The 26,938-nt window shown below is 41.8% G+C and overlaps 1 protein-coding gene and 1 long non-coding RNA gene across 18 annotated transcripts in view; both read left to right on the top strand.

Moving 5' to 3' along the window:
• The window catches only part of LOC102902305, a 150,157-nt gene extending 143,320 nt beyond the window's left edge, over positions 1–6,837 (top strand). For 4 of the 6 annotated variants that reach the window (XR_006591977.1, XR_006591975.1, XR_006591979.1 and 1 more), the window contains 2 exons: positions 1,469–2,249; positions 6,510–6,837. This is a non-coding gene — a long non-coding RNA (uncharacterized LOC102902305). Of the gene's footprint in view, positions 1–1,468; positions 2,250–3,754; positions 6,375–6,509 lie in introns of those variants that run through there. The other 2 variants (XR_006591978.1, XR_006591976.1) reach the window with 2 other exon arrangements.
• The window catches only part of SELP (selectin P), a 1,134,746-nt gene that overhangs the window by 494,851 nt on the left and 612,957 nt on the right, over positions 1–26,938 (top strand). The gene's annotated exons all lie outside the window — the stretch shown is intronic.

Genomic DNA, 26,938 nt, shown 5'->3' with positions numbered 1-26,938 from the left:
TATCCTTCACATCTTTCAGAGTTAATATATGCATGCAACTTGATTCAGCTATGATGAGACCATGGGAACAAAGAACAAAATATTGCTGTTGGTCTTTGTTCTAATACTTTTTTTCTTTCTTTTTTTATGCTCTCTCTCTCTCTCTCACTCTCTCTCTCTCTCTCTCTCCAACCTCTTGAAGATAATTTGATGATCAGACCTCAAGAGTGCTTGTTCAATTAGTGCTTGTGATGTGTTTTGTGTTTTCCCTAAGCAGAAGAGGAGAGTCGTAAGTGTTAGACATGCCAGGAAACTTTGGTTTTCCATCACCCAAGTGGACTCTGCATTCTCTTCACTGCGTACTACATAGTAAAGAAATATGAAAGCCATCTGCTCCCCATCCAATACTCATGTCTTCTTGATCTGCCTCTTAAAATTACACAGTTATTAGAAGGCTCTGTCATCCATTTCCTGTTTGCCAAGACACCTGTCACATGAGCTGTGCATTCAGAATCAATAACTGTTAGTCTGTGGGAACACACACAGCTTTTCTGGACCACTGTTAAATATAGAAGGTTGATTATTGGATTATTGTCTTTGTCGCTCGTCTTCCATGATCTGTAAAATGGTAATATTATCATCTACCTTGTGGGGTTGTTGTGTGGCTCAGGTCAATTTACATGCATAAAGCCTAAACAATAACATGAATATGAACAGGATTTAAAGGAGCTTCTGGGGGTGCCTGGGTGGCTCAGTCGGTTGAGTGTCCGACTTCGGCTCATGTCATGATCTTGCGGTCGCGGGTTCGATCCCCACATAGGGCTCTGTGCTGACAGCTCAGAGCCTGGAGCCTGCTTTGGACTCTTGTCTCCCTCTCTCTCTCTGCCCCTCCCACACACATGCTCTCTCTCTCTCTCAAAAATAAATAAACATAAAAAAAAATTAAGAAGCTTCTGAACGATGTATGGGAGTGTTTTCTACCAGAGCTTCCCAAAAGGCTTCGTACAGCCACATTTATTAATTAGGAAGCGTCTTCATGTGGTGGTAAGTCACTTACACACATTTTATATGGGCTACCTAACCAACTCTTAGGTCAAAAGTTATGTTATGGCCTTTCTAACAAGTATGAACTTTAATTCCTAATGCCATGGCAATTAAGTGTCACACACATTTGTTTCTTTAAATCTAATTTAATATGTTCCAGTCAGGATGGTAGAAAATCAAAATCCAGGTCTTTGCCATGTTGATAACCACAGAGGAAATCTCCCACTTCTCTGGTATCATTCAAGAACTCTTCTTTCTGTAACATTCGGAGGATCTGGTTGTGATTGGTCAACATTGGTCATCATTGATGTTTGTTGTTCAAGTACATATGTGTCCTTGAAGGTGGGCAGCCTGCTACCCACGTTAGTCTTAGGTTCTAGGTTTTTTGCTGAAGCCGTGCACCTTCAGATGGCTCGATTCTAACTATCTCAAACCCTCTCCTTAGGTTCACCAGACAACCAGTGCCCTCTAAGTTACCGCCACCTAGGCCACTGGAAAGGAAGAGACCGCTGATTGCCGTGACAACTATCTAAATTGAACCAGAAACATGGAAGTCTTGTATTTGAATGTAAAGCTATACCAGTTCACCCATTTCACAAACCTGTTGAGCACTTTCCCAGGTGTTTTGAGGTTTACAAAGATAAAAGACAGTGTCTCTGACCTTAACAATCTGGCGGATTTCAAATTCTCTCACGAAGCCTATCTAATTTAATCCTCGAGTTAAGACCATTCTCCGTGGTGAGAGTACGGGTGATGGGACATATTCCTGTCTGCTGAACCAACTGAAGCTCTGAAGGGCAACCTGATTCACGTAGTATCACATCCAGTGAGGGGAAATGCTAGAAGCACATTCAGAGACTCCATTTCAGTCATCTTTAACATGACTCTGCCCTGATTTTGAGTCCAAGGGATTCCTTCAGAAAAGAACTTAGAAGCGATTTGGTCTATCAGCCAACATGTGGGAACAATTGGAGTTTGGAGAACCTTTTTCTACAGTGATACAATAGCGGATGTTGTCCAACTTCACACCTTGCAAGTATGGTGCTGCCTACGCATTGCCTGAGAGGATATAGTCATCACCACGGTATGGAAGGAGATCATTCTTTGGAGTGGACAGTTCGCGATTCAAACACCAACCCCTCACAGCTCAAATATGACATTAATTTCCACGTGCCTCCATTTTCTGAGAAGTTCTGATGACCTACGTCGTCGAACCGGTAGAAGAGGTGAGTGAGATAGCTCACATAAAACTATGTCCCTGGGCCTGGCACCCTGACCCAGGGGAGGTGCTTCAGAAATCTTAACCATCACCGCGCCTCCCCCCCACCCCCACCGTCACCACACACACACACACACACACACACACACACACACACAATGAACAAACATTTATTGAGTACTTATTGCTAGGGAGTAGAGCTACAGATATAAATAACATCTAATACCTTACTCTAAGAATTGGCTTCTATGCCACTTGGTGGGCGAGGAGAGACTTTGCTTCCCCTAAAGTCATCCATTTGGAGGGAGAAAAGGGAGACTGGGAGATGGGGAATGGGGAGCCATCCTTCTCCACTGCCACCTCAAGAGGTCAGAGGAAATGGGGCCAAATTCCCTTTTGGATTTCATTCCCTCCGGCCGAGTGGTGGGCTCATGGCTGGGAACAGGATGTTGCTAAGAGAGCTGCATCCAAAGGGAACTCTTATTTCCTATGTCTTTTGTTCCCTGACATTTTCAATTTCCATCACGGGAGCCTTTGCCAGTCATCTGCCTCGCCTTTATCCCAAAATCAATTTCCTGGGAAGGTGCAAGATGCTGTGAACATCTGGCCCAAACGCTCAGGGCTGTCCTTCCCAATTGGGTGTTCTTCATGTGACGCAGTGGAGTGGCAGTGCTACCTCTGCCCTGGGACACAGTAAGACACCTGGGCCAGAGCGGCCTGGGTCTGCCCAGATCCCCTTCTCCTTCTCCAAATACCAGGAGCATATTTCCTACTTCAATTGCCGTTTTGACCTCAAATAAAACTAATCTGACTTATGGTAGAAAAAAATGTGCTGAGATTCACTGAGGCATGGCTCTTCCTTTCCTCCAGAGAGTTTGGGCAGAGAGCTTCAAATGGACCTCAGGAGGACTCTTTCCAATTCACTGTGTGCCCCCAAAAGTAGTGGCACTAATAAAACATCAAAGAGTAAATACTGGTTAGTGTGTGTGTGTGTGTGTGTGTGTGTGTGTGTGTGTGTGAGACAGAGACAGAGAGTCAGAGAATTAACAGCTGTCATGATTGCCCTGTTTCAGAGTACAGGCATTTTCACTTCAGAAATTTCAAAAAGGACTCCAAAATAAATGTGAACACGTACACTCAGAGCAACCAAATGTATTTTCTCAGACTACATGTCTCCTGAGGAAAATGTAGAGCTTTTGCTTCTGGCCAGACTGGAACCTGTCCCCATGCCCACCTCCCTCTGCCAAAGCTTTGATCCTAAAGAAACACTTCAGGATTCCAAACTCAAACCCACAATAGCAGACCTTGTGGTGGATGTATTTCACATTCATGATATTCCTAATTCACACCAACTCTCTCAAACCACACTCAGTGCGAGGTACATACCACATGTCCATTCCGATTTTCCCGATCACCAGCCCCCACCGTGCCCTTCGTAAACTATTCTTTTAATCAAATTTCCTCCACATTCACCATGGTTCAAGAGCTCCTAAAATTTCACCTCTCCTCCAGACTATTTCCCGCTTAGGCTGGAAGCGAGGTGGAATTTTCTCCAGCTTCAGAGTTCCAAGATGAATACCAAGTTCCAAGGTTGAACACCTTCAACCACGCTGCACACGACAACAGCAACACCAATAATATTTTGGGTGTAAGTGTTACCTTCTCTAAAGCTCAAAGCATTTTTAAAGATCACGTTCTGTGTTTGTATAGCATTGTTCTGGGTAAAGAGAGGAAAACAATTGTTTTCTCATTTGGCAAGTAGCAACTGACAAATGGCAAATAGCAAAATCAGGGTAAGCACTAAGCAGCATACCTGAGATGCCTCGGCATGATCCAGGAGGAGGCAGGGCAGGGAGAGAACCTGATGAGTCTCAAAAATAGTGATCTATGTGTTCCGGGCCCACCGCTGCCTGGGACACTGTCTTATCTCAGTTGTTACTGTTTTTTACGACTATCGATTTTGTTGTTGTTGCTGCTGTTCCGATTCTCAGATGGATGTTTAAATTGTCTTCAAATATCCCCTCGTTCCCATCATTCCTCCCTCCAAACATACACACACACACACACACACACACACACACATATATATATATATATACACATATCTATTTCCCCCACCAGACTGCTAGGGCTGTGCCTGAAATTCTGGAGATGAGGGTTGGAGGTGAGGGAGATTTCCTGCTTTCTCCTCCTCTGCCCTCTTCTCTTCTCCTGGGAATGAAGGAAACTGATATTTACTAATTGTTTACTGCACGATGTATTTCATTTCACTTAACAATCATAACATCCTTACTTTGGTATTACCTCCCTGCAGAAGGATTAAGTGGATTCTTAATATTCTCACAGTTTGTAAGATGCAGGGCTGAGCTGTGAACCCCTGGCGCTTCACCCCTTCGGGTCTCTCAATTCTAAAATCCAGACATTATTTCTCCTTTTTTCCCTTCTAAGTTTGTTCCTGATGTTCATTTTAAACATATTTAGTCCATACTAAGCTCTTTTGGGTAGATGCTCAAAAAATGGGATCAAATGAGTATCTTTATCCTTTTATGGACACTGAGACTTTTAAGTTTTGTTTTCTTTTCTTTTTTGGTTTTCCTAAACATTTTATTTTCTTTTCTTTTTTTTTTTTTTGTTTTTTTTTTTTGTTTTTTTTGTTTTCCTCAGCATTAAGCTGGCTGAGTTAACATTCTTGTTCCAAAGGCTGGGACTAAGATAAAAGCCAAGAGTCTGATTTATTTCTTCAGGGATTCATTCAAATCATACAAAGCTATTCATTGACTTGGCCTTTCCCTCCCAAAGACCCTAATTTAGAGTGATTTGATTTCATTACTGGTGATTGGAAGAGTTTATTGCATAGAAACAAACTATACGTTCCCTTGGAGAAATATGAAAGTCGTCACCAGCTGAGATGACCCATGAATAAAACGGGTGAAAAGTGTTCTAAAGAGGAAGAATCCATAAGAGAGATTATTTTTAGAGAAAGAAAGACGATTGTTGGAGGTAATAACATGTCTTAAGCTAGATATGTCATTTGGTCTCCTTAGATAGCTTCTGCAGGATGGAAAATACATTTTTTTTTTCTCCCTCAATCTGACACACATCATCATTATAGAAAAAAAATTGCATAGACTAAAACACAAACAGAATAAACACACATAATTCCAGCCACCCAGATAGAATGACAAATAGACACTGTGATATATGAACTTCCAGCCATTTCCTGCGCACATATAATCTAACAGAAATAAAATCATGGCATACTGTATCTTTGATACTTGCTTTTTTCCCATTAAAATGATGAATACCTACTAATATCAATAAGGAAACATTTATAACACAATAATTAAAGGCCTGATAGTATGATATGTTAGTTATGATAGTATGATAGTATGTTATCCCATGATTTACTTAACCTGTCCTTTAGAATTAAGCAATGAGATTATTTCCATCTTTCCAATTTTAAATAATGATACACAGACTGTTCTACAAAAGCCTTAACATAAAGGAAAAACTGGGAGATGGTAACCCATGTTTGGAAGTGGAAATGTTGATTATATTAAAAGTATAAAAAAAATTTAAAGCTTTTGATAGATGTTACTGCATTATTTTTCGAAAAATTATATTAACATATATAGCAGGGTCTGGCTGCATCCATTTTTCTAAATCCACTGATTGATAGAAATAAATGTTATTTCATTGTTTTAATATGGACTCCTCTTATTAGCAGTAACTGAGTAATTTGGAGGCGCCTCAGTGGCTCAGTGAGTTAAGCGTCTGACTTCGGCTCAGGTTGTGATCACCCAGTTCCTGGGTTCAAGCCCTGCATTGGGCTCTGCGCTGACAGCACAGAACCTGGATCCTGCTTTGGATTTTGCATCCCCCTCTCTCTCTGCCCCTCTCCTGCTTTTCCTCTCTCTCTCTCAAATATAAATAAATAAGCGTCAAAAGATAATAATAACGTTGGGTCATTTTTGCTATGCATATTGTTTTGTGTATTTCTTATTTTGTAAATTGTTTAGTATTTTCTGACCACTGTTTTCTACCTTCCCAGGTACTAGCTGGTCACTTGCAGAATTGTACAAACTCGCATGATTTTCAGTTTTGTAATACATTATAATATATGCTGCAAATATGTTTTCCAGTTTCTCTTTTTTTCCTTTTAAATATTCTTAATTTTAGTTTTACGTAGCAGACTAAAAGGACTACATTTTGCAGTAGTCAAATTTATCAGCATTTTCTTAATTTGCTTTTTTCCCTTTGGTTTCAGACTTAGACGGTCCTGAGGATTTTAAATCAACTTTGAAAAAGTCCAACTTGTGATATATAAGATCTCTAGAAACCTCAGAATTTCCATGCATCTCTATTTATGATACTGGTTCTCAAACTATGCTTCCACAAAATACCATTTTTTCAGTTTCAGCCAAGGTGCTGTGCCATTAAATATGAAAAATAACAGTCTTTCCAATTTTTCAGAAAAATAAATTTAATGGAGTATCTTTCAATTCTAAGGTTTCCCACCACATTAAAAAAAAATGTTTGGTTACAGCTACTTGTTGCCTTTATTGCTATCTAATAAAACCTGGTGTCATATTATATATTCTGTTATTTTAAATTTAATACGTCAATATTAAACGGTGTTGTGCAAAGATCACTATTACTTCCAGATGTTCTACTAACTGACAAGTTCAAGGATATGGTGTATGTTGGCTTCAGTTAAAAACTAAAAGAGAGATAATGTTAATAACACATACAAATTAGAAAACTAAACACTAAGAATTCTGTTATAACTGCTAATCACTTCTTACTTTCTTGAAAACCCTATGCCTTGATTACAAATATCATAGGCAAATGCATTCAGTGAATTCGATTGCCACACTCCTATGAAATTATGATTTTCTGATGGGCTCAAATAACTTTCCTAAAGGAAAGATACTTTTTTTTTCTTTAACCACAAAAATTATTATTCTTGACATTAGAAGTATAAGTGGGACAAGAAAATTTATTCCTTGTTTTTTAATGCTTCCAGAAGTGGTCTTTATTGCTGTACTGGGTCTGTGAAGAACATATACAAAGGCACCTCTCAACTGGCACTCACAAATAGAAGCTTTGAAAATCTGCACCTATAAAATGCATGCATTTCCTGAACTGGTAGCTGCTTTATTCAACAGACCATTAAAAGCCCATTTAGAGAGGCTCTCGCAAGCTCGTATGCACTACCGCTACTTAAAGCTGATGAACACAGCATAGCAAGAAACAAAATAAAACAAAAAGTTGGACCAACTTTTTGGGAGAAAAAAAAGCTCTTTCCCCAGACCTAAATTTCCTCCAACACTAACACTCGTATAAAGAACAGGTAATGTGACAAAATTGCCCCACTTCCAATCTCCCAGCCAAAAATCCAACACCCCTCCACCCCTCCAAGTATCAATCATCAGCCCAGGCAAGGCAAATGAACTTTTAATCAATAACAGCTACTGTTTCTTGTACCAGGACTGTTTATGATTTAAAAGGGGGAAAAATTTAAATCAATCCTGATGTGAATGTTTTCCCTCTTGAAGAGAAAAAGCAACACCCTGTGTCAAAAGGCAGGATGGGGAGGGGGGGGTGTAGTTTCACATGTTTTGAAAAATATGTTAAAACAAAATAAATTTGAAATTGTTTTTGCCCTCAGTAGCTATAGGAAGAAGAGTAGCTACGTAGAGTTGATGAGTCATGTTAGACAAACGGCTTCAATTTATGTCCACACCATTGCATTTCCTGTTTATATTCATACATTGGTATGGATTAATAGAGCTAAAAGGGAATTTAGGGAACATCTGTCCAAAGATCGGTGCTTTGGGGCCCCCGTCACTGGAACTGTTGAGGTGACAGAACGAATCGGCTGAGAAGTCGGAGGGAGAATTCAAACCACCAATGTAACAACAGGTTTTTAGATTATATTGGTGGGTGAAACTGATCATCTATGGAAGTCTCAACTGTGAAATCTGCAAAAGTAGATCTGCTCTGGCTGAAGATTCTTGCCCCTCTCCCTATCCGTAGCCAAAAGGCAACCTTTGCCTGGAATTTCCAGGATGTTACTAAAAACGTTTGTAAACCCAGAACCAGACACCTTTAAGCGCCTCCCCCCCCCCCGCCCCCCGCAACACCCCGAGGTGTTCTGATTCTTCCCTCCATGTTTCTTCTATTCCTCTAGGCTACATCCACATAGGTGCAGCTAAACACCATAAATCCTCATAATATAGTAATCAGGTCTTCCTGCATCTTGAGTTTTCCCACAGCCAGAGAGAAATCAAGGTGGACTCTTTATGAAGCCTGCTGCATTATTTTGGCATGTTTGCACAAACCAGAAATAACTTCTCTAAAGATTACTGAAATGAAATCATCTTTCACCTAATTGGGAAAGGCTTTTGCCCAGTTTTAGAGAGTAACACACTGGGGAGGCAGTGGGGGATGATGATGGGAGTGATTTCTTGACTGTTTTCTTTTACAGTTTGCTGAAATGGAACAAATCAATCCTGTCTTGCTTATTTATAAAACCTTAACACCAATGGGGTGGGGAGAATTAATGAGACCAGGCACAAGGAATGTGGAGATTTTCATTTCTAAACTGCTGGCACACAGACATGCATTAGTGTCTTGTAGCTTTTCAAGGGCGCTGAAGAAATGAGTTTTCTGCCTTTTACAACTTTCAGTGGAGAGCGTGCATTTGCACATAATTACTCACCACTGTAACTGGCAACCAGAAGAAGGATCCAGAAAAGAAGCCCACATTTTTTAAAAACTAGGATACTGTACCCTCACATGTACCCAAAGAACACAGCGATAACTGTTGACCCTCAGCAAAGAATGAACACGTAACTAGTAACACAAAAGACATAGCAGCCTTTCAGGGTGTATTTAGTCCTCATACTATCTCTGTGATAAGGAAAATGAGTCTCCAAAGGATCGAGCGATCTGTTCAAAGAGGCACAACAAGTTCTTTTCATTTTTCTAAGACACGTTTTCCTGGGAAGTGGAGGAAGACTTTTGGTCGGTATTAAACACTATATTAACTTGTGCATAATTAAAAGCTGACGTCTGTCAGCCACAGTAACCATGCTGCACCTGCTGTGTTTTTCTGCTCTGGAGCCCACTTAGGAATAGCTGATGTCCTCAAAATGTCTTGCAAATTCCTTGGAACTGTCGTCTCTGCCAGTGTTTACTCCGAAGACACTGATACCTGTGCAGGGGGTACCATCTGCCGGTGCCCGCAAAGTGGCTAAGTCACAAGATGGAACTTCCGCTCATGGATCCTCCCTGTAAAAAAGTTCTGCTTTGCTCCCCGGCAAAGGAGGAGAATGGCCCTTCAATGGAATACATACTCCATTTCATCTCCTGTGCCCTATAGCTACACTGCTTAGTTACCCCATGTCCCCGGGTATTTCAGGAAAAGGACCCTTTCGGCATTTGTTGGTGGTTTCTCTTTGTGTCTGGGACACGGGTGCACAAGAGTCCACACTTTTCCCCACGTCCCACTTCTGTCCTCCATGTCCAAACAGCTCTAACTCCTGCCTGTGGCCTTTACTACTTGGCTTTTACCTCAGTGCTTCTAATTTGGTTGACGGCTCTTCATTTAGAAGGAGAAAGCCATCTAGCTCATCAGCTTCATGACCCACACAAACCAGATGATCAGGCAACAGAAGAAAATATTAAAGTATGAATATAGGGGCAAGAGTTCATATTTCTCTCCCTTAATGCGCTTGGAGCCTTGGAAGGTAATTATAAGTATGTATGTATTTAGACTTCTGTCATTGATGGTAAGCTGTTTGGAAATTCAATGATGGCTTGTCAGACTCTAGGTAAGGAGGTGGAATTTTCCATTACCAAGATGATTACTTATTATGTTTAGTGCCTTGGACACCGTGGGCATTTGTGACAAAATGAATAACAGTGAGTCCAGGGGAAGGGCATTTGGAAAAAAAGAAATGCCTACTTTTAGAACCACCATTAGTCTTGGCAAACAAGGATTCCTGCCTTAAGCCCCATGTCTTATGGAGGTCTGTGCTTTGAAGCGTCTCCCTCAACATTTTCCAGTCCCCTTCTAGTGCCTATGAACAGGTGGAGCCCACAATGCTCCAGGCAAGACTTTCCCTGCCCAGATAGAAACCCACATGGATCTCAGTCAACCTGCTATCCCGTTTGTAGGTTCAACCAGGGGCTGTGAGAAGCTCTGAGACCTGTCACCCATGGGGCCATCCCAGGGCCTCAAGAGGCTGAAATGGCAAGTGGATCACTCCCACTGGCTGGTGTGGAATTTCTTTGGTGGGAGCACATGAGATCGGGCCTCCAGAATGGGGCTGACACACTAATTTGGGGGACTCCAGGTGTTATCTATATTTATATAGATAAATTTTTCCAGAGCTTCACATATCTTAGAGTGATCCAACCTGCCTTCGGGGCATGAACCACTCATAAAGATAGATTGCTCTTAGGGAGGATCTTAACAATGACTTGCAGTCCAACATAACATTCTTTTAAGCTTCTCAAAGATGGAATTCATGATTCTTACTGACATGGCTTCTCAGAGACTGGCCCAGTGCTAAGCATATCCTAGACATTAAAAACACATTTGATTAATATTGCAGTCTCTTCCATCTGTCCATCCATCCTTCCATCCATCTACCCATCCATCCACTCAATAATCTCTTCTAATATATTATTCCCTGCATGCAGGACAGGTGGATTCTCAGAGTTTCCAAAACACAGTGGACTGAGGACCAGTAATATTCCTAAAAGTGTATTCTCAGAAAGGTATGCTGACCAATAAGGACTAATAAATAAGGAAAACTGCATTGAAGGTGGAATATGGAGTGAACTTCTCTAAGATGAAGACTTACGTGTACGAGGAAAATCTTATCCAGGTTTCAAGGAAAGCAACATTGTCATTTGCTCAGAATTATAAAAACAGAGGGGCGCCTGGGTGGCGCAGTCGGTTAAGCGTCCGACTTCAGCCAGGTCACGATCTCGCGGTGCGTGAGTTCGAGCCCCGCGTCGGGCTCTGGGCTGATGGCTCCGAGCCTGGAGCTTGTTTCCGATTCTGTGTCTCCCTCTCTCTCTGACCCTCCCCCGTTCATGCTCTGTCTCTCTCTGTCCCAAAAATAAATAAAAAACGTTGAAAAAAAATTTTTTTAATTAAAAAAAAAAAGAATTATAAAAACAGAGAAGCACACATAGCAAATAACTTTAACTCTCTGAGAAAATGACACTTTTCTCGACAGAACGCCAAGAATATAAAAGTGTGTCTAGTTATCTTTTTATAATTGACAAAGCATAAAAACGTATTATCCTGCTACAGATTTATTTCAAAATGCAATTTAACTTTTCTCTTAATTATGATAGATTCGTTTTTCTGGTATTGTTGTGTTTTGTAGCTGTTTGCAAGAAACATATCAGCCATCTTTAGAAAGGGAGGTTGATTATAAGGTGCATATTTTCTTTGATTGGCATTAGGAAACAATTAAAAATGAGAATGGAGGCAGCTTTAGGGACCAACTATCTCTCCTAATTTCTCTCTCCCTCTCTCTCTCTCTCTGTCTCTCTCTCTCTTCTCTCTCTCTCTCTTCTTTTTTCCTTCTCTCATCACCTTTCAAAGATGAAGCCACCTCAAGGTTCTCCAACCAACCCAAGGATGAGATATGGTTGGGTCAGAGAAATGCCCCTGGACCAATCAGAAGGTCACCTGTGTCCAAAGAGCAGCTGTTTGCTCTTAAGGGAAGGTTGGATACTGCATCAGACGTACCAGCTATAAATACAAATATCTAGAAAATAGAAGTATAGAGGAAAACAATTAAAAAGCCTTTGTAATTCTACCACCCAGAGATAACTGCCATAAATAGTTAAGTACATTTCATTCAAATTTCAGTATACGCATGTATATACTTAATATTGTTTACCAATTTTGGATACAGTGATATTATCTTCTAGCTTACCTTTTAGTGATATAAATATATTTATTTTTATATATTTCATGACATACATAAATTCTGTTATTTAATGGCTGCAAACAATGGCTGTCAAATGAATACACCATAGTTTCCTTACTCAATCCCCTTTTATTGAATTTTATATTCCTTGTTTTTTTTTCTTTTAATTTTTTAAGTGTTTCTTTATTTTTGAGACAGAGAGACAGAGCATGAGCAGGGCAGGGGCAGAGAGAGAGGGAGACACAGAATCCGAAACAGGCTGCAGACTCTGAGCTGTCAGCACAGAGCCTGACTGACGTGGGGCTCGAACTCACAAACCTCAAGATCATGACCTGAGCCGAAGTCAGATGCCTAACCAACTGAGCCACCCAGGAGCCCCTATTTTTCTTTTTAAAACAAAGCTACAGGGGCACCTGGGTGGCTCAGTTGGTTGAGCGTCCGACTCAGGTCATGATCTTGCAGTTGACGAGTTTGAGCCCCATGTCGGGCTCTGTGCTGACAACTCAGAGCCTGGAGCCTGCTTCTGATTCTGCGTCTCGCTCTCTCTCTGCCCCTCCCCCGCTCATGCTCTGTCTTTCTCTGCCTCAAAAATAAAGATAAACATTAAAAAAATAAATAAAAATAAAACAAAGCTACAGTGAAGAATTCTGTAGCTAAGACTGTGTGTGTATATAGTTTCCTTAGAATACATTTCTAAACTGGAATGACTACGTCAAAGAGAATGAACTTTTTAAATTCAAGTTTTTGCAAATACTGCCATTTTTGCCCAGGTGATTATGTCGCTTTAAGATCTTACATGCTGTGAATGAAGTATCTCTCTCATCATATCCTGGGGACATCAGGTTTTAGGTGTTTCTCTGTATTTTTAATTTTTAGTGTTACAGTTGACCATATTCATTAATTATACGTCTGAAATTTAAAACAGAAGATTGCCGCCATCAGTTTGGTCAATCCCTTAGAGGTAAATATCTCCCTACAAATTGGCCTTTTTTCCAAATTTCACTAAGAGTGCAGAGAGCTGAGACTCACAGGGTTCTAATTTTCTATGGAAGAAATCTACGCTGGTTCTGATGCGTCAGTGTTTGTGTAGCCCTGGGCATTGGCTGTTTCTGGCCTAGTCAATGATTTGGAGTTTATTAAGTGAATGGATGTTCTTTTCCATGGACAATTGTTCTACATAATAACGTGCGTTTAAATGACATTTTACTCTAAAAGTGTGTAGAAGGTAGTTTTGTCTGGTTGGTTCGTTGGCTGGTTGGCTGGCTGGCTGGCTGGTGAGAGAAGAAAATCCATATTTTTTTCTAGAACTTTCTTTTAATGAAACTCGTTAGAGTGCCAACAACTGACTAATGCATAAATAAAGTCCGGACTCTAGGTTGCAAGTCTTCTGGAGACATGAAAAGGCTCTCAGTTAAGAGAGAAGACTGGGTGTTTCCTCTCTTTTCCTTACAATTTTTGTTGTAATTCACTATTTTCCTTGGATCAGATCTCTCAGGAAAGATGTGTCTGTTTAAGTAATTGCTTACTTCTGCACACTCCTCCAGGTTCAAGGGCAGAGCAATTTACTTGCACACTAACACCCTGCTTCCAAATAAGCTCTGTTCCCGTTGGTATGTTCCTTTCTTCTGGTCTTTGCCACAAGGAGTTTTCCACACCAGAACCAGTCTCCAGATTCCTCTCTATCTGATCTCATTTGCTTCTTATTAAACCCAGAGCTCTTTTGAAAATACTTTAATAAGTACTTTTGATCCCTTCATGTTTTTCAAGGATTTCTCAGTTTCTTCCAAACACTCAGCTGACAGATTTCTGGGAGCAGCCAGTTCCAGTTGGAGACACTTTAGGCTGATGATATCAACTGAACACCCAGGGAAAGGGCCTTTGAGGAGACCTCTTGTTAGCACGGGTGGCTGGGAGCCACACGGGTCCCGTTCTTCATTTCTCTGGAAGTGAGTCAGGGAGGACTTTCAGACCTACCCTCTTTGCTTCCTGCAAATGACAATGTTCTCTCAGAAACAATGGACTTTAATAAAAGTATAAGCAACGTCAGTGTGCCTATTTTCCTCCAGTCCGCACTCTCTCAAGAGTGTTTCTTTCTTGCTAGAGCGGCCATTCTTGACTTCCCTACAATTTTCTGGTCTCTGAACACCCAGAGACCATAAGATCTTTCCACATCTGCCAAACCACTGTTGGCTTCTCTGTGGCTATGAGTGACGACTCAGACTCATGCTAAACTTTCCTGGGGAGGTGGAAAGGTCCGTCTGAAGTCGCAAAATGTACCAGGGGAGAGAGCTAAACTTCAAGGCTTCTGGACCCAGCTCTGCCTTCAGCTTGCATTGTATCTTTGAGGATGTCATGAAGCATTGTGGTTCCAGATTCCTCATTTGCAAATTGAAAGAGTTAAAAAAAAAAAACAAAAAACCAACAACGAAACTTTTATTGTCTTCCCAAAAGCGAATTGCGATTCTAACCAGGAGGGGATAGCACATTTAATTAAACACAAATCAATAAAAAGTTTAATGTGGCCATATACTTTTGGATTTGGAAAATAAATCCTGGGAAACCTTTGAGTACTTTTTTTTATAGTACACACAATGCAAACTAAGGTTTGGTAACAGTGTCAGGGGTGAAGCCTAGGTTTCAAAGGACCGAGCAATTACTGGCTGGCAGAGCTACACTGCGGTGTTACGGCTGTGACACAGTTCTGGAGTCACAGAGAAACGCATCAGCTCCTTGGCTTTGCCGGCGGCTCCATAATCTGGGATAAATTCACGTGGCTCTTTCTTTTCAGCTCAGACTCTTCATCTAAAAACAAAGACAGGGGCGCCTGGGTGGCGCAGTCAGTTAAGCCTCCGACTTCAGCCAGGTCACGATCTCGCGGTCCGTGAGTTCGAGCCCCGCGTCAGGCTCTGGGCTGATGGCTCAGAGCCTGGAGCCTGTTTCAGATTCTGTGTCTCCCTCTCTCTCTGCCCCTCCCCTGTTCATGCTCTGTCTCTCTCTGTCCCAAAAATAAATAAAAAACGTTGAAAAAAATTTAAAAAAAAAAAAACAAAGACAAAAAGCAAACAAAAATCACATCAAAAAAAAAAAAAAAAAAAAACCGAGGATAATAACATTGTTATTACTGTTCCTTTTTACTATTACCGTTCCTTCATACTTGGGAATATTAAAGACAAAGCGTATGACATGCTTTGCTCAGTAGCTGGCACGAAGCAAATCCTTGCTGACTACCATTAATGTTTTTAGTGCCTGAAGATCTAAAAAATTATTATGTAAACTACTTGAACGCTCACCATTTAATTCAATCAGTTTCTTGTTTGTTTTTGTAGGGATACATGTCAATGCCTTTCTCTTCGCAAGTTTGTTTTCAATATATTCAACATAAATATTCAAAGCGGTTCAGTAAATACGATATATACAAAGCTTCAAATGCTTTGTATATGGAACTTTTCTGTTCCATTCATCAAATACTTGACTTAAATATTTCCAACTTATTTTGAAAAGTTCAATTCCAGTTTATAGAAATCTTATATATATATAATATATATATAATAATCTTACATATATATGTATATATATATGTATTTTTTTTTTACTGCAGGACACTTGGGTAACTTTACAAAGTAGTTCTTCAAAAGCTCATTTTTTTTTATTTTTTTTATTTATTTATTTTTTTTCAACGTTTATTTATTTCTGGGACAGAGAGAGACAGAGCATGAACGGGGGAGGGGCAGAGAGAGAGGGAGACACAGAATCGGAAACAGGCTCCAGGCTCCGAGCCATCAGCCCAGAGCCTGATGCGGGGCTCGAACTCACGGACCGCGAGATCGTGACCTGGCTGAAGTCGGACGCTTAACCGACTGCGCCACCCAGGCGCCCCAAAAGCTCATTTTTAAAAGCTGATTTCAAATAGCAAAGAAAGAAAACGCATATTGCCATGCCACAGTACCTCCTTAAAATTTAAAATCAGCGTTGTCAAAAAATTATGGAATTTAGTTACTCTGTATACTTAAAAACACAGTTTTACAGTTTCACCACTACAGTTTCTTTTTTTTTAACAGACTTTTTTAAAGTTTATTTATTTATTTTCAGAGAGAGAGAGAGAGAGAGCATAGGAGGGGCAGAGAGAGAGAGGAAGAGAGAGAATCCCATGCAGACTCCAAGCATGATGCAGGGCTTGAACTCATGAACTGTGAGATCAAGACCTGAGCCAAAACCAAGAGTCAGGCACTTAACCAACTGAGTGACCCAGGCACCCCTGACCACTACAGTTTCTATATCATTTGGTAGAATATCACAGCTTATTTGGATGTAATTATGAGGTATGTTGTGCATCATATCCAATTCTCTGCTTCACGAGCTTCTTAATTTATTAAGAACATTGTGGTTCACCAAAATTTGTGCTGTGTACTCATTGTCAAAACGTAATTTTATCTTCAATGTCAAACATTTTAGCTAACTCTCTGACATTCACAATAATGTCAAATGTTACACTGTCAAAAGAATGAATTTCTACAAGGTTGGCTTTGATTACATTGAACCGAGGGAAAAAGAAGCATAACTGGGATGAGCTAATTTTTTTATTTGTAGAATCTGATGACACTGGCACAATACTCCACATTTTACTGTGAATTTCTTCTGTTGTTCACGATGCCACACACTAACAGCTGTTGCTTGAGTATGAATTCAGGAACAAAAAATCTCGGAATAAAACACGAGTCGGGGTGCCTGGGTGGCTCAGTCAGTTAAGTGTCCAACTCTTGATTTCAGCTCAGGTCATGAGCTCGGGGTCGTGAGATCAAGCCCTGTGTTGGGCTCCTCACTGGGCATGGAGCCTGATTGAGATTCTCTCTCCCTCTCCCTCTGCCGCTCCCTTGCTTGTGCTCTCTCTCTCAAAAAAAAAAAAAAAAAAAAAAAATAGAGTGAAAGTGACATAGAATAGCCATTGGATCTAAATGAAAAGTTGTATCTCTTGGAATGATACGAAGGGGACTTTCTGTGGTTGTAAAGAGAGCACAGTCTTTATAAACTATATACTACCTTTTGAAGTAACTGCTGATGCCTCTCCAGCAGACTGGGCCTTCTGGTTTTCCATGCAGTCAGCTACACCCCTGAGGCCCCATGGCGGAGGGTAAATGTTAAGTAAGACGCATTTTGCACAAGTTCATCGTTAACTTTCTTGAGCCATCAAAATTCGCTTCTCATCCTTCAACTACACACAGGCTTCCTTTTTTAAAAAATGTATTGCTGCTAAAAGTCTTTATTGCAAAATAAAAGAACATTGTCACGCAATAAAATAAACAGTTGTAGATTTTACACTGTACAATAAATGATAAAACAACAGTACCTAAACTGTTCAAACCACTCTCGTCCTGCTTCGCAGACAGGGCTGTTCTGCCTCTATTCCCTTCATTTATTCCACATGCACCTAAACTATAAATTACCATGTTTCTTACGCACAGTCCCCCTGCTGACTGTGACCTGGTGGTTTCATGTATTTTGCAGCCACCCGTCACGGTACAACTGAGTTGTGCACCAGTATAGTGTTGACTGTTCCCAGAACTATCTGAGACTGGAAGGAGACAGCAGCACCCAAGGGCCCGTGCCTGAGCAGGCTTCATTTCATCAGCAAGCTGTTTCTGAAAGGGAGGTGCTAAGGATCAGGAGAAGAGACGATTTATCACTGGTCGTCTTTCAGATTTGGCCACAGATGAGAATAAGAGCCCTGTGCACGGCGAGTACATCCTTACCCACGGCTAGATGAGACCGTGGTAGAGCTGGAAGAACAAAGAGGGAGGAAGCCCACCCAACTAATCACAAATTATTCTAAGGCAACTGTTCTAGTAAAACCTCATCATACAATGAAAAGTCTGGGACACGTCCTAAACCAGATTGGAAACCAGAGAAACGCTTATAAACTAGTACTGCCCTGGGCTTATGATTATACCATAGAGTCACTTTTCAAAACTATCTGGACCTATCCTTCCAGGTTCAATAACAAAGGGTTATGACTTATAGGTAAAGGTCACTGGAAGACAGTTTTTAAATAAATACCAGGAAGAGTTTCTTAAAATGGCACAGGCAGAGGAGCAATCCTCATCACTGGAGGTGTTAAATCTAAGTATGGGTGTTACGAAGAGGACTAGGAACGGGTAAATGAGCTCCTAAACCCCTTCTAAGGGTTTCATAATGCTCAATCAATATGCTGTTACAAGTAGATCTTAAAGGGAAGAATCTTAGCCCCAACAATGCTGGAAATATAGTTTTAGCAGAGGTCAAAAGAAAGAAAAAAGTCTCTCCTTCATGAGTTTATAAATTCTTCCAATGACCTTAGATGGGTTCATAAATTTTGGGAGAATCTGATCGTCTTTAGACTAGTCACAGAAAAGAATAGACTATTGATTGAGAGGGATCTTAAGAAGTCACCAAATCCAGGGTTTCCTGCTAGTTGCAATGTTCGGCCCATAATTGATGCACAGGAATCTTTTGGAGAAAAACTTAATAGTTTTTGAACATCATCTATACAATGGGGGTGGTATTATCTGCTCAATTCCAGACAGACCAACAGTGTCCAAAAGCTACTAATGGAGAGAAGAGGCGGCCAATGATTTATCTTCTTGTGAGATAATAGAGAAGGTGTGTAGTTAGTTCAAAGCTGATGAATGTGAAATAAAGGCCATTTCGTGAATTACGTTTCAGCTTTTCTGAGATGGTAGTTTGTCTTCAACCTGTGATACATTCTTTTCGTTAACCTCCGTTTTCTTAAAAGATAAACATCAGCAAATTGTTCTCTCAGTGCATGACTACATTCTTGCTTCTTGGCAGAGAAACTTTTATGTCAGTCTCATAGAGCAGCTGGTAAGTGGCCGTTCTTTTTAACCCGAATACTGCCCGATCCCTATGATCTCCCACAGTTCTTTTTGTCCACCGCTCAAGTCCTCGGCAATCAGCAGTAGAATTTCTTTTTCAACGGAAATTATCTGTGAAGCTTCAGCTGGGGAGATATAAGACATTAGTGATACAAATAAACAAAGCCATCGCTCGCAGGGAAAAACAGGCTTTCAACTGCGGTCATAGTAAATCTGCATTTACTAGCTTTGTAACTTTAGACAAGTTACATAAATTCATTTGGACCTGTTTCTCCTTTTATAACGTGGGACGAAGAATACTTTTGCAGGGCCGTTGAAGATTAAGGGAGATGGGGTAATAGCAAGTGCTTAGCAGGTCCGAAGAGACTCCACAGGGTTGTTTCCCTCCAATTACAAGCGGTTGGAAACGTTGGGGAAATTTTCACCGTGGAGTAGAATTCCATTTCACCTGTGTGCATAGCGAACTCTATGCACCAGGCACTGCTACACACACTGTGAGGAAGAGAGCGGAATTTTTAAAAATGAATAGAAAGGGGCAGCCGGGTGGCTCAGTCAGTTGATTGTCCAGACTCAGGTCCTGAGCTTGCGGTTCGTGAGTTCAAGCCCCACATGGGGCTTGCTGCTGTCGGCACAGAGTCCTCTTCAGATCCTCTGCCCCTTTCTCTCTCCGCTTGTGCTTGTGCTCTCTCAAAAATAAATAAGACATTTAAAACGATGCATAGGGGGCGCCTGGGTGGCGCAGTCGGTTAAGCGTCCGACTTCAGCCAGGTCACGATCTCGCGGTCTGGGAGTTCGAGCCCCGCGTCAGGCTCTGGGCTGATGGCTCGGAGCCTGGAGCCTGTTTCCGATTCTGTGTCTCCCTCTCTCTCTGCCCCTCCCCCGTTCATGCTCTGTCTCTCTCTGTCCCAAAAATAAATAAACGTTGAAAAAAATAAAAATAAAAAATAAAACGATGCATAGAAAGTTGTACTTGCCCTCCGGAAAACGAATGGTATCATTCTTGGGTGAGGCCAGAAAGTCCTCGGTATGAGGCTAGGGAGCTGAGGCTGTATACTGGGGAGGGGTAAAATGTCAGTGATGCCATTTCCGGAAGACAAAAATTATGGTGAAAGAACGACCGGTTAATCCTCAGGGAAAACTCTTACAGGCCAAAGTGACAGGGCGGTAGTTAGAGTCGCTTGCTAGAATTCCAGAAGGTGTGTCTCGGAACAATTTTTAGGCACGCACTACAGAGCCTCAGTCCAGGACTTAGCTAGCAGGTACTGAAAGGGGGAGCATCACTTCTGTCCGTCACTGAGCAGGAACAGGACAGCCCCAGTGCGCCCAACGCAGGATTAGTTTCACACTCCTGAATTATCCTGGCTCGGTAGAATTGCTCGGGACATTTGGGGAGCTGCTTCGCGCCCACATTGCGAGATAGACTTGTAATTTTACCCAACACGCAGGGGATTGTGACACTGCTTTAAGTTAAGGGTTTGAAGAAAGTCTGCTGTTTTTAGAAGCAAGAGACTATGAAATAACAAAATAATTTGCTTTTATTTTTTCACGTACAGTTGATTCTCATTATTCATGGATTCTGCGTTTACAAATTTGGACACTCACTAAAATTTCTTTGTAACTTCCAAATATGTATCTGTGGTGCTTTTCATAGTCATTTCCAGACATGTGCAGAGCAGCAAAAAATTTGACTAGCCTCATGCCCATAGTCCCAGCTGAGGTCAGACAAGGCGGTGCTGTGCCGTCCCGTTTCAGCTCTTATACTGGAAATAAGTGTCCTTTCCACGGGCTTTTCAATGCCATGTTTTTTTTAGCACTTTGTACTTTTTTGTTGGTGATTTCATCTATTTGAAATTGGTCCCCGAATGAAGTGCTGAGATGCTGTGTGCTGCTCCTAAGCACAAGAACCCTGTGAGGCACCTTACGGACAAGATATGCACGTTAGAAAAGTTTTGTTCAAGCACCAGCTACCGTGCTTGAACGGTGCTGTTGGCTGTGACCTCAGTGTTAATAAATCAACGATATATACGTGTCTTTAAATAGAAAACACATAAAACCAGGTTACTTATTGATCAGTTGATAAAAATGATGAGCAGGGGCTCGGCGGAACCTAACCCTATGTTTCCCCGGGGTCCGTGGATCGCCATTTGCTAATTCAATGTTCCCAGCTACTTGGAGGACATACCTAACGCAAATAATGAGAGTCAGGTGTACTTATTACTGGTTACTCTGATTTTTTTCGTTCGAAAAATCACCTCCGGGGAGGAGGAGAGATTAACGATCATTTAATCCAACTCCTTCCTCTGACATTAGAGAAAATGACAGTGTAGAGATGTGGCTTGACCTTGGTCCCTTAGTCAGAGGAGGACAGACACGGACTAAAACCAGGCTTCGGCCCTCCATCCCATCCTTCTACCAACAGACCACTCTAGCTTTCCTGTGTAAGCAGAGGGCAAATGACTGCTTTGGGAGTGCAGTGTACTAGGGTGGCTTGTGCTATAGGCCGCATGCCCAGCAGCGTCAGTTCCTCTGGTCATGTTAAGATGGTGGACTGCGCATCTCACGTTTCTGAGCTTGAAGAAACACGTGTTCTTGCGCCATGTTCGTGACCAGTGGCGCACTCTATGGTAAAAGACCTCTGTGGTCCATATCAGGACTCACATCTATAAGAAAGTTTTTCTTTCAAAATCTTCACTCTTATCCTGGGCATGTCTTGTTTATGAGATTAAGTCAATTGACCTGCGGAGCAGCTAACAAATCTTCGTGCATTGGTACACTGTCCTTTACATTTCTAAGGACCAGGGAGAAGCCATTTACTCGAGGCCAGACAGATTTGGTTACCGTTTAAGCCAAACTAGGTGACTAAGAGAAAGATGAGGCCCAGGGAGTGAACTCCCTAGAGAACCCGGAGAAGCATGAAGGTGACTCTGTCATGAATGATGTCGTTGAATTCAGTGAACACTCAAGGACCTATTAAGTACGAAGCATGTTGCCTTGTGCTCCGATCCTCATCTCTTGCGAGTTATGTTGTGGTCTTACCATTACAGTCCCAAATGCATCCTCATTGTCGCTCAGTTTGGGCATGATGACATCGTGACAATAAATAAGTATGATCTCTTCAAAATCGTAGTCTATTTTGTCCCTAATCTTTCCCTTGGCACCTTCCCTTTTTTTCCCTCATATATTGAAAATATCTTCTCTAGGAACACAAAGAGCCAATCAACCAAATAGTTTCTAAGTATGGAAAGTCAGTGTCTAAGGATGAGAGTCTAGAGGAAGAACAACCTGATCTGTTTCTTGGCATGTGGACACTTCTCTTTCTAGCCCCATGGTACTCATTATGTGATGTCATTCCAACGCAACAAGTAACCCAACTTAGGTGTGATGAGAAAGTTTGGGGAAAATTTAAAGCCAAAGTCTGCATTGCTTTATCGTCACGTTTTCTCCTCATCAAGTATGATTCATCAAACAGCATTAATTATTAAACGCCACTGGCATCACTTCGTCAACAGATTTCAATCTCTGAGAAACAAACACGCAAAAGAAAGAGAATTAACACTGAGTCCTTAACATAAGCCACATATTGAGGCTAGCTCATAATGAGGTTAGCTCATTTAACTCTCATAGGAAACAGTCTAGGTGGGTGTTTTTCTCTTCATCCTAGAGGTAAAAAGAAACAAATAGATGAGATTATTCTTCTAAGGTCACTAAGTAATGGAACCAGCATTTATATCCAAGGATATCTTGATCCGAATACCAACCTCTTTTCACTGTATCACATGGCCTCCCCCTTGCTTATCTGTTTTCCATGTAGTGCATGGAGATTCCAGCACTGTTTCTCACTGTGTGATCCACAGACCATGTTTGTCAGAATCACCAAGGATACTTACTAATGACACAAATTTCTGGACTCCATCTCTGAACTATGGATCTTAATTTCAATGGGGGAGGTCCCGGAACCTGCTCGGTTGACAAACCGCTCAAGTGATTTTCATGCACTTTGAAGTTTGAGAGACAATGGTCTACGTAATCATACACATCAAAAGGGGTGGGCTAATAAAGAATATCACAAACCCTACATCAAAGATGCTGATATTTATAGCATGTGCTCTCTGTGCTCTGTCCATATCCCTTGGGCCTTACCTATGTCCCTCAAGACAGCCAGTTTCTTGTGTTTGCGTGACTTTCCCTTGGGGCTCCCCCCCAAGCCTCAGATAGGGCTCTGTTTGTGCACATAGTAGACAAGAAGTACCATGGAATTAACTACCCCCACTCTGCCACCCCTCTGCCACAGCTCTTAGCCGGTGACTGGTCGAAACAGTTGTCTAAATCCTCCAGCCCTCTGACTCCTTGGGTAGATGCTTCTGAGATTTGTGTTATGTGCTGTTTTTCGGATGATACCCCACGAGGGGCGCCTGGGTGGCTCAGTCGGTTGAGCGTCCGACTTTGGCTCAGGTCATGATCTCATGGTCCGTGAGTTCGAACCCTGTGTCGGGCTCTGTGCTGACAGCTCAGAGACTGGAGCCTGCTTTGGATTCTATGTCTCTCTCTTTCTCTACCCCTCCCCTGCTCATGCTCTCTTTCTCTCTCTCTCTCTCTGTCAAAAGTAAATAAACATTAAAACAATTTTTTAAAACGATGATACCCCACGAGATTAACTTCCAGTCATCCATGGTGGTGTTCTGGCTTAATATGCCTGCCCATTATGTGCATTCTCTTCCTTGCCTTATTCCCGCACTTTTCCATCAGTATCTCCTGCTTGCCCTTATACACTCTTTGCATTTGAATCTTTGTCTCTGGGTCTGCTTCTGGGGGAATGTAAAACCAAATGTTAACGAAAACCCAATGGTGGCATTCACCTCTATGTGTTTCGCTGCCGTATTTCTCTCTGCACCACTTTACTAAGAGAGCTGTCAACCTCAGAACTAACTTCAACTATCTATGCCGGCACATATTTCGAAAATACAGGCCAAACTGGGTGGAACTTGTTCTCTGGCTTCTTCTCAGCCTATCAAATCCAGATATCCTTCCCAGTGAAGCGAAGAGTATAAGATTATGAACTCAACTGGCTGTGGGTTCAAAATCCGTCTCTTCCGTGCACTAGTTTTGTGACCTTTGCAAATTTTTAAGCAGCTTCAGGCGTTTGTGCTTCATCCATACACTTAAGGACAGAGTCTACGTCAGATAATTGGTGACAGGATTAAAAATGAGAGAATAAACGCAAGGAGCCTGAGACCCATAATATGTTACCAATCGATGTGTGTTTGTTAGGTCCCTTCCTCCCTCACATCTCCATATTTCCTGAAGGTGCAGTGACCACTCTAGTCCCTGGTGATTTAGTGCCCCTTTACTGAACTTGGTGGTTCTTCCTGATCCTGACATTTATGTTTATCTCCATGAAAAGTTAACAACACCTACCAAGAGCTAATGTTCAGTGTCGGCTCTACATAGAGCTCATCATTTCCTTGATTCCTTGATAGTGTCTTAAATTCATTTGTATGTTTATGGTATTAAGCCTTACATGCAGAGGGTGCTTGGTAAATGTTTTTGTTGGTTTGCTAATGCATCAGTGACAGTTAGCAACTTCTGACTTAATGACCCATACTTGATCTCTACATGCTATATCAAGATTGGCACTGCCCTCAGCGGTGCAAAACTTTATCTGGCCCTGGCAGCCGGGAACGAAGATAAACAGGAGAAAGTTCAGGAAGTGAAGCGTGCAATGTTTGATAGGAGGTGCATTTCAGAACTTCCTGCCTGAAGTAAGGGTCATACAAAGACTGGGTCCTGGTTGAAATCTACCCCCAAATGGATATGGTTTTTTGGGGGAGGCAAGAAGTTTCAAGAACATGGAGGTCTCTCTGTGAACACTATCAGTTGGCTCTTCCCTACTCACCACCCCCCCACCGCCATAGAATCTGGCCCATTGAATAATTGTTTACTTATTTTCCTGCTTCCGCCAATCATGCCCAGTCCCTGTATTATATTCCTGATGCTTATTATGCTATCCCGAAAGGCATTCTTAAATGTGTTTTGTAAAAAAACTATGTGGCACCTTATTCTTTTTCAGTTAGATTTCTTTCTGCTTCCCCTGACAAATTATTTTTGTGAAATAATTGCCATGACTGCTGTTTAAATTTCAAATGCTGTTGCTGCCTTTTACAAAGTCAGGTCCGTTTGCAACGCTCCAACTTTGTTTTATATCTGTAATTTCTGGAGACACAACCGAACTGCAGCCTTCTTTTTTTTTTTTTTCAACGTTTATTTATTTTTGGGACAGAGAGAGACAGAGCATGAATGGGGGAGGGGCAGAGAGAGAGGGAGACAGAATCGGAAACAGGCTCCAGGCTCTGAGCCATCAGCCCAGAGCCTGACGTGGGGCCCGAACTCACAGACCGCGAGATCATGACCTTGCAGCCTTCTTTTAATAGAGTGAGGTGACCAAGCATTTGAATTATCACCAATAATAGGCATCACCAGGGTCATAGAAGGACCTCCTTGATCCTGTCTCCTTTGTGTCTCCACTTCAAACTCAAGAGACTTTTAAAATATTACCTTTTTCCCACTCTTCTCTTCTCCAGGCCTAAAAATGCCTTTATTCTTCGAAGGGCTCCTACCGCCTATCATTCAAGTTCACTGTGGACAAAAGACCACAACTAGTGATCGCTTGTCCTCGGAAGAAAGAAGCTAATGGTCCACGTCTACTCAGCCACCTGCATTACCCTTTTGCACTTGCGCTAAGAGGTAAAAGCATCCTTAGGTTGTCAGGACAACAGATTTTCCTGGTCCCACCCAGCTTTATGATACCCCCGTCACATAGCCACAGCGTGTGTGGATTCTGAAATAGGCAGAACAAGGCAGGGGTGAGTGGATGTCTTGAGGGTTCCCCTAAACTGATCATGAGCCATGCAGGGGTCACACAGGATATCATCTCGCTTCAGGATCCGGGGAGTTTTGAGGATGAGTTTTGGTGAAAGGGCCCATGCACAGACCTGGCTCCCCGGCACAGCCATGGAGTTGGACTACACAGCGTTGAGCTCTGAAAGAGACGGGCCTGGTTTCAATATCACACTCTGGACTTACGGTCCAGCAAAGTGCAGTAAGTTGAGGCTCAGGAAAATGAACTACAATCTGGGGAACATATGAAGAATGATCAGGAGTGATTTATAATTCTCTTCTTGGCAATGATAAAAGTGTTGGGTGAAGAGCGGTATGCAGAGAGAATCCATCTTGTCCTATTGTGGTCTGTAATCGTTCTTTCCTTGCGGCGTTTGGATACCAAACCCAGGTGTCAATTCTAATGATGGCCTCCATGTTCACGTACAGAAGTTCCAGACCTTCCCTGGGTCCCTTAATTCTGCGAGTTGTCAAGGCCCAAGTGTTGTGCTTAAATAAAGCTTGCATTACTTTTCCACCATATAATTGTAAAGACTGTTTTACTCCCGTCCAGCTGGGGGTAAGATATTATTCGGCCACACTGTCTTGGAAACATTCCCCAATAAGCTGACTAATGATGCATTCCTAATAAATGAAACTCCCCAGAAAATGAGGTACACAGTCCCTAAATATTAAACTCCACTTCTATGGTCACTAGAAGAAAGAATTCTATATGAAAACTTCCTTTTAACTCAACTGCTGGGAAGAATCCAGGTTTTTGAATTGACGGAGGAAGTAATTTATAAAAACCAGGTCTTCTGGGGCGCCTGGGTGGTTCAGTCGATTAAGCGCCTGACTTTGACTCAGGTCATGATCTCGCGGTTCATGAGTTCGTGCCCCTCGTCAGACTCTGTGCTTCGGATTCTGTGTCTCCCTCTCTCTGCCCCTCACCTGCTCACACTCTCTCTCCCTCAAAAATAAATAAACATTAAAAA

This window comes from Felis catus, chromosome F1, assembly GCF_018350175.1.
Source record: "Felis catus isolate Fca126 chromosome F1, F.catus_Fca126_mat1.0, whole genome shotgun sequence".
NCBI classification, from domain to species: domain Eukaryota; kingdom Metazoa; phylum Chordata; class Mammalia; order Carnivora; family Felidae; genus Felis; species Felis catus.
This window is presented reverse-complemented; position numbering and strand designations above follow the sequence as displayed.